This window comes from Mytilus galloprovincialis, chromosome 9 (genome assembly GCF_965363235.1).
Source record: "Mytilus galloprovincialis chromosome 9, xbMytGall1.hap1.1, whole genome shotgun sequence".
Lineage (NCBI taxonomy): Eukaryota > Metazoa > Mollusca > Bivalvia > Mytilida > Mytilidae > Mytilus > Mytilus galloprovincialis.
The window spans coordinates 18185430-18194641 of NC_134846.1; the positions used below are offsets into that span (position 1 = coordinate 18185430).

Below are 9212 nucleotides of genomic sequence, written 5' to 3' on the forward strand. Positions count from 1 at the left end.
CAGATTATTTCAATCTAAATTAAATATACAACAGTTACGTTAGAAAGGAGAAGCAAGGGCTAAAATTGGCTCTAAATTTTTGATGGAATTCTCAAGCTTTTAGGTTCGAAAAAGGCACAAAATCATTGTATTTATCCAAAATGTGCTTATTCTGAAGCCAAGAATGAACTCTTATGAAGAGATTCATTTTAAAAAAGTTGTAAGGTTTTTGAAGTAAAGATATTTAAGAACCAAATTATAGCAATTTTGAAATTTATGATAAAGTTAAAATTTGAGTCCATATTTATGTACTATTTTCCTAACGTTATGTATCATTCTTTAAGTTAGCTAACCCATTATCCCTCTATTGACTAATGCTATGATTACGGTTACGAACAACAAGTTCAGAAGATAGAAAGATTATTGCATAAGTAACCGAACATTGACCACTCTGTTTATTTGTTTTATAGAGGTTGATTTAACTTGGCTTATAAATATGACATGATAACAAACCCATCTATATTATCATGATTATTCACCAATATTATCTGAATATGGTTTGAGTGAAAGTTATATCTGAAAATGGAGGAACAAAAACCGCTATTGAATGAGCAACGGCTTCGGCAACAACATAAATCAAAACGGATAGGTACACGCGGGAAAGTTATGATATATGTTATTATTTATACTCTCTCAATTTCCGGCGCCGCAACGACACAATATATTTATTCTTACGTTAAAAGTCACAATACTGCACACAACTCGACGGGGAAATTAAATAAGAACCATTCGGAAATTGGATCTCGGAGCTGTAATGTAAATGGTACTTCCGACGATACAATACAAGCCATAACGTCCGACTGGGTATGGTATATTACACTAGCAGAGTACGGTATTGCTATTCCATTTATTATTTTCGTTGAACCTATGGTAGATAGAATAGGACGGAAAAAGATTTTGCTGTGGAATTTATCAGTTATGACAATTTCCTTTGCAATGAAGGCGGTAGCTATTTACTTTGATCTGAATTTGTATTACTTTTTAGTTGGATTTGCACTTCAAGGCTTCTCTGGTACATATAATACTTTCCATATTGCAAGTGTGTCACTGTTAGCAGACGGAACATCAAAAGGAAAAGAAAGAACGATTGTTATAGCTATATATGATGCCTTACTAGGATTTGGAATTTTCTTTTCTTATATAAGTACGGGATATCTGATAGAATTTGCAGGTTATATGTATCCTTTCGCTATTTCAGGCGGGATTATTTTCTTCTTAGCAATTTTAGTGGTATTCACTTTAAATGAAACTTGGGAAAAAAATGAAGAAACACAAATGTCCATTATCTCCCGGAGTAATATTTTCCTGGTGTACCATAAGTGACAATATAACCGGCAGTGTAAAGTACGTTTTGCTGTATTTGTTTATATTCTTTATTAATGTGATGTCACTGTCTGCAACCACCTCCATAACAATGATATGTACCTTGAGTTCACCATTTTGTTGGTCTTCAGAATTTATCGGTTGGTTTAGTGCCTGCAATGATATTGTAATGTTTGTAGGCGGAACAATTATTCTTAAAGTTTTACAGATATGCTTCAAAAATATACATTACAGACGAATTGATTGTATCATTTGGTTTCTTGTCCGCTATCGCAAGCTTAATACTGTTTGGATTATCGACAAATAATTGGATGTTGTATGGAGGTAAACTATTAACTAACCATTACAAATTGATTTGCTTTATAAAGTATTAATATACAACTTAAAAATAACCAAAGAAAACAACTAGAATGCAAAAAGATCAGCATTTGTTTCGAAATCCATTAACATATTAAAGGTTTAGTCTAAGACATTGTCGTATTACGATAACTTGCGTAATGCAAATTATTTGGTATAATAATTATTGCAATCCTATATTTCAAAACCATATACATGTATTGTGGTGTTCAAATTATACAATCATTCATACGGATCTTTTATTCACTGAAAGAGAAATCATTTGATTGCGTCATATGCGTTCTTTCGAAATAAACCAATATATGCCGTAAGAAAGCAACCCAAGACTATGTATCAATAGCATTAACGGTACCACTGCATCAGATGCGCGTTTAATTTAGATTAGTTAAACATATTCATTTGTTCAAAAGGACAAATGGATCAGAAACAAGTTTTTTCCACTAAGTAACGTCTTCTCCAAAGCATACATTAATGTAAACATAAATGAACATTACATATATCTGACTTTAACACATAGTTTTTTTAGCATGAAGTAATACGCATTTGATACAGAACAAAGGTAACAAAAAATGGGCGGGTAACACTCCTTACCGTATGAGTTTTCTGCACTAGTGAGGTAAAGAGGTGAGGTTTTGTGTTTAAAATTGTATCTTTCCGATTCAAAATGTGCATATTAACATAATTTTGGTAAAAATAAGAACTGCATTTCACAATAAAAAAAAGCAATCGAGCAAAATGGTTTTTATTGTTTTTGTCAATAGTTTTACCGTTTAGTTAATTAACAATCTACAATATTTGTCGATGTTATATGATAATTCAATGATATTATAACCAAAAAAAAAGCACCAATTGACAATTTTTCCACTAGTTTAACCTGCAATATATATTGCAGCTGCAGCAGCTGGTATTCTAAAAATGCTACCAACAGTGTTGATTAAAGCCATCTTATCCAGAGTTGTACATCCAGATAAACAAGGTAAGTGGTACACCAAGATAAACAAGGTGAGTAGTGCACCAATATTAAGAAGTTGAGTGATAAGTCAAGGTAGACCCGGCTAGTGATACAACGAGATCAATAACATCTACCACCAAACAGTAACATTCTACAAAGGATTCGTCTTCTTTGTAATGGCTGGATTCCCCTTATTAGCTCTTATTATAATGGTGATGTAAGTTGCTTAAAAATTCATTTGTAAGTCATGTTTTTGAAAAATAAAGTTTTGTATGGCCCTGATTTTATCTTTTATTTCAAGTATTATATCTCATTTGGATTTTTCTCGAAAAGTTAATGACAGAAACAACAGTCGTACACCACACAACGTCAATGAGTGCTACTATTGGATCGGGAACTGCTATCCCTTCTATAGCACAGGTCAGAGTTCAACACTGTTGGTACACATTACTCAATCGTTCATTTTCTGCGTAGTGATTTATGGACTGTTCATTTTCATTTTCTTTTGCCCATTGTGTTATCGCTCCTTCGACTTAGTATGATCTTTATTGCCACCTTGTCTTCATACACTTTCATATATATGATGTAGCGTTTGTCATATAGCATTTCCTGGGAATTCGTCAACAATGATTAAACGAATCTGCATCAAATAATGCTGAAAAACAGTGTTACAAAGGAAGAACTTTATACCAACGTTTTCTATCAAAAGTTTCTTAAATGTTTATAACTGCACGAGATAACAGTGCATGGTTTCAAATTTCAATAAGTACCATCTAACTGGGTATGGAATGACTGCAATTATTAGTATAAAAATCTAAGTGGTTAAGCAATATCGATAGTTTCGGTATAGACAATTTTATACAATTACTCTCTTTTGATGAGGTTAATATGTGGTTTTATTGACTTTTGAAAAACTGATAATCAGCGAGGCCAACGTCAATGTCAATTAAACCACATATTTACCGAAACAAAAAACAGTAATTGTTTTATTCCATGATCTTAAAGAGAAAAATATGTATTTACCAAAACCAATTGTACGTCAAGCATTTTATCGTAGGTAAATAACAAAAATAAAAAAGGCAATTCAACTGTACACTGCTTATGAATTCCTTTTGAAATTATGTTTCCGCATAGGCTGCTTTTCCTCAACTAGTGCAATAAAGACCAAGCATAACCTAGTGTAGTGGACATTACATGTTAATTTTGTTTTCTCTTTCAGATTTGTAAAGTGTGCGAAAGTTTCATCAAAAGATCGAACCGAGATTATCATCGAAAGACCAGACATTCAAAAAAAAAATTTGTTAACTTTACAAGTCAATTTAAAAGATTTCTTTATAAGATATCACCGTAGAATAAAAATGTTAACATTGCATCGTTTTACATATGTCAACTTGCTGGTGCAATCCCAGAATAAAAACGAATCGAAAGACCAACAAATTCAAAATTATTGGATTTGAAAATATGAAATTCGTTTTTTATGGAAAGAAGTTTGTCCCTCAGATTTATTTTTTCGATTTATCTGTGAGCTATAAGAAGAAATGGGAATGCACTGTAAGTTTCGTATAGCAAAATCGTTTCAAAAATGTTGTTTAATTTCTTGTGGTAAATATTTCATAGATGTTTAAAACAAGAAAATAATCAACACCAAATCCAAAAGTTAAGTTCTGCAGAACAGTTCGACCGGAAATTATGGCGGGAAGTTCAATGATGAGAATAGGTTAAATAGGAACATAGATGTTGTCTTGTAAAAATCAATTCCGGTTTAATCAAAGAGTAAAATTGTTGCATAGAATGGTGTTACTGTCTTTTTTATTGATTGATTGTTTGATTGATTGATTGATATTGTTATTTCTTATACTTCGCAACCGTAGAAGAAACGGACAATTTTATTTTTCCAAATTGCTCGTTATATCCTCAGGATGTTTTGTTTAATTTTGACTGAAAAAAGCGGTATAGTTCATATGAGAGTTATTTCCCCTTCTGTATGTAATATAAGTGAAATGTATTTGTAACTGGCAAATCATAAGTGATAGAGACCTAGGAACTTTTTATCTGAGGTCATTTGTCCATTAAAAAGAAAATGAGGTCAAGGTCAAAGGTTAAGGCCATGTTCAAAAATTTTGATTTTGGCTTGTTATCACTTATTTTTAGAAATCGTATAAGATATTGACAAAATGTTTTTACATGTCGTAACACAAACTATAATGGTTGAAATTTCACGTAGACATTTAATGGGAGTTTTCTCCCCTCTTATATTTTAATCAAATTAACGGTACCAATTTTCTTGCACCAGATGCGCATTTCGACAATACATGTCTCTTCAGTGATGCTCGTAGCCAAAATATTTGAAATCCAAAGCTTATATAAAAGATGATTAGCCGTAATTATGATATAATTCATTAACTATAATATGTAATAAAGACTTAGGGTCTTTTGATTTAAGGTCCTTGTTTAATGACCTTGAAATTGGGATCAAAGTTTGATTTGACTTTTACATTTTTACCTTTGCTCCTTTTTCTTATTGGTTCAAGATAAAGTCAGAGGGTATGACATTTTGTAAACCGGAATTTGATATTTTGCATTATTTTCATGTACAATTTACCAGAACTTAAGGTAGTAATACACAGTTAGAAGTCTAGTTTTGGCCATGGTGAATTATTTAAATATGAAAGTTTTTGTACAATAAAATTGATTTTTTGATTGCTGAGGAATAAAATAGCCTTCCAAGTGGGTTTATATGAACATCAAGATTGTTTTTTGCATGTTTTATAGGCAAATATTCTGTTTGACGGTGTGTATTTTCACATCCGTAACGCCCACAGGTCCAGAAATTATGGTAGTGTATTTCAACAAAGATTTGACCATTTAACTTTTTAATTAAACTTTATGGAAAAATGAGCAGAAATGCATATATTTTTTTGGACCTTTTGATAGATAAATGTCTATGGTTGCAGGAAAAGTATCACTCTAGTGGATTGAAATTTTCCTTTGGACCAAATTTTGGGGACTTTTGAGACATTTTCACTCCCTTTTTTTGCTTTATTTTGTACCAAATAAATGCAGGTTGAAATGTACCCGGAATAAGCCTTTTACTACCGGAAGTACATATTTATCTCCCCTACTTTTTTTAGCAAAAGTGTATATAAACCATATATTTTGGAATCAGCATAAATTAAGCTATTATCTGACACCAGAATTGATAAAATTAACAAAAATTTAATATTTCTCTTTCTAGATATGCCTATTTGGGCGGAAAGACCTTCAATTGTTCCCTGACATGACAATTTTACACAGGCAAAACGCTCTATGTAACTAGCTATGTCATGGTTTATATCATAACAATGCAAGTATATGTGTTGTATAAAACAAATAGATAAACTGCTAAGTATATTGCAGTTTATCGAAAAAATACCCCAATGCCAATTTTGTGAAATTTGACTGTTTTTTAAAAAGAACGTTCTCGTTGTAAAATGTCTCATTGCGTGTACTTTAAGGGTTGAGATCTAATAAACATGTTTAACCCCGCCGCAATTTTGCGCCTGTCCCAAGTCAGGAGCCTCTGGCCTTTGTTAGTCTTGTATGATTTTTAATTTTAGTTTCTTGTGTATAAATCGGAGTTTAGTATGGCGTCCATTATCACTGTACAAGTATACACATTTTTAGGGGCCAGCTGAAGGACACCTACGGGTGTGGGAATTCTCGCTACGTTGAAGACCAATTGGTGGCATTCGGCTATGTCTGCTCTATTGTCGGGTTGTTGTCGCTTTGACACATTCCCCATTTCCTTTCTCGATTTTACTTTAAATTGTATACATATATGTCTGACTTTGAGACGTTTTTCTTTGATTTTTTTCTTAAATTTTTATTCCGTGACATTCTATATGGTATGGTAGAAAAGCTATTTTCATGTCAATCATACATGTATCTCACGTATTGTAGGGTTGCTGTCACATGACGTTTGCCCCCTTACATTTCCGTTTTATTATTACCTGTGTTCATACGTTGTAATTTTAACTTCATCATTTGTTCATTGTCATAGCTTCCTCAAGTGTTTCAAAATTTGCCAAGTATGCACTAAGTTCTGTACAAAGTGCCTATAATGATTAACTTCAACTATTAATGTAGGTTGCAATTCTGTAAAATAGGTATTACATTGTACAATTTCGCATAGGATCTCCCTTTGCAGCTAAATCTGTGCTACTTTCACTATGAAGTTTTGTAGAAAATTATATCCGAGAACAGGAATTTCATATAAACTGCTTTTACATTCAAAGGATGAAAGACAGATAAAATTGAAAATGGAAATGGGGAATGTGTCAAAGAGACAACAACCCCAACAAAGAGCAGATATAGACAACAGCCGAAGGCCACCAATGGGTCTTTAATGCAGCGAGAAAATCCCGCACCCGGAGACGTGCTTCAGCTGGCCCCTCAACAAAGATGTATACTAGTTCAGTGATAATGGACGTCATACTAAACTCCGAAATATACACACTATATACAAAGGAAACTAATATTAAAAATCATACAAGACTAAAGACTCCTGACATGGAAAAGGCGCGAAAACATAATTTTTGAGATCTCAAACCTTCCCCTATACCTCTAGCTAATGTAGAAAAAGAAGCACCCACCAATACGCATTGTAAAAGTCCGTTCAAAAGAAGTCCGAGTCCGTTGTCAGAATATTTAACAAAAGAAACTAAACAAAACAACAATGATTCATAAATTAACAATGGACTACTAGCAGTTACTGACATGCCAGACCTCAAATAAATTGATTGAAAGATTATGTCTTCATCATATGAATAATAAGTACAACTGAGTCCCTCCCGTCAGGGGTTTAGTATTATACCATTATAAAATATATGAGAAAAACATAACCCGTATCATGCCAACAACTGGTTAGATCATATCTGGGAACCAGTACGTTAACACATTAACATATGTATCTCCACAAAAGGGGCGTGGCTTGTGAAACAGCTGCATTTACAAAGTGCAACCTGTAGTCTCTGTTACATTTCTGCACAACTTGTATTCAAACAGTTGTAGCATAGATAAGGCCGCTCTATCGGATTGTTTTACATTAGTTTATACCGGAGCTAGCATAGATTTATCTGTTACAGTAGCTTATAGCTTAGTGTACAATTGCAATGGATTTTGCTCATTGTTGTAAGCCGTACGGTGAAACTGGCCATACCTTTGACTTTTGGTCTTGACAATATTTGTCTTTTTGTTTTGATTTATTTATCATAATAAAAATTGAATGGATTGTGTGGGTACTGATTGGCTTTTGGATAGGCAGCCATTGTACAGTTTTATTTATTTTGAAGTATGTGCCTGTCGACAGTCAGGGGTCAAATAATGGTTGTGATTTGTTGCTGTAAATTATTAGGTCTTTCCCCCTTTCCGTGGAAAGACCTTTTGATTTTGTTCTGATTGTGCAAAACCCGAAATTGTAATTTAACTAATTTACCTATCTCTCCAAGTATAACATCACATTTTCAATGAGCGCTTAAAAGTGCTGTTATTGACTTTATGGAGAGAAAACATTATAGTAATTGCTTGTTTTGTGTATACTAAGCTTGCAGTGAAAAATAACTCATTACAATTATATAAGGATGTCGTCGAACCGAACTTTATGTATGTCTATTAATAGATCAAATCCAATTAGAGCCTTTTACTCTTTGTAATCAAATATTCTTAACTTTCTGGTCAAAACTGACCAGGCTCAAGCTAGCAGCCACTCGCTAGCAGCCACTTCGCTAGCAGCCAGTTTTCAGATATGTCTATAAACCCAAAAGTTGCAAAAGAATCAAACGTACTTTAAATGTTTTTAACAATCATATAATCACAAAATAATCTGTTTTTATATATGAGTGAGTAGCCGAAGACACTATTTAATGTTTTTTTATTTCAAATTTACATGTAATTTCCTGTTCATTAATTTAGAGAAAATAGTATTCGCTTTTCATATACCAAAACAGCGTAATGCGCGCAATTTTAAATAGTGTATGAAGAATAGTAAATAGCTATGCACTTATTTGAATGCTGGCAAAATTGTTGCTACATGACATCGACTTTTCCATAAGAAATCAATTTTGTGATATTGTAAGAAATAGCTTTCCATAGTCTCGGCATCCTGTCAAGTAGTTCCTTAATAGTATCAATAGTTTAGCATTACAAGAATAGAAAATTGCACTCGTGCTTTGCTATTTTTTTGTCAGACAAATTCGTTTTGACAAAAGATTCTACTTCTGAACAAGCGGATTGCGCTCACATTTGATTATACGAAAGGTTTATTTGTTGTACTTAATGTATGGTGTGCACGGAAAATATAAATTAGCAATTTATAAAAGAAACCTACATTTGGACCTATGGTGAAATTTTCCCACCTGGGCCATTTGGGCCATTGGAACTTAGACCCTTACCTATCATTTGCACCTAGTGGGTAAAAAAGTATTGCCGTAGGGAATTTTTGACAGACTTTTGAAAATTTGGGGTAGGCATGTTTAACCCTTAAGACCTAAGTTCGGACCTATAG

General features: G+C 32.9%; 1 long non-coding RNA gene across 1 annotated transcript; it reads left to right on the top strand.

Moving 5' to 3' along the window:
* The first annotated feature begins 521 nt into the window (after positions 1 to 521).
* LOC143046667 (uncharacterized) lies at positions 522 to 4041 on the top strand. The gene is made up of 3 exons (XR_012969216.1): positions 522 to 1686; positions 2612 to 2695; positions 3891 to 4041. It is a non-coding gene; the product is annotated as an uncharacterized LOC143046667 (long non-coding RNA).
* Positions 4042 to 9212: the final 5171 nt, after the last annotated feature.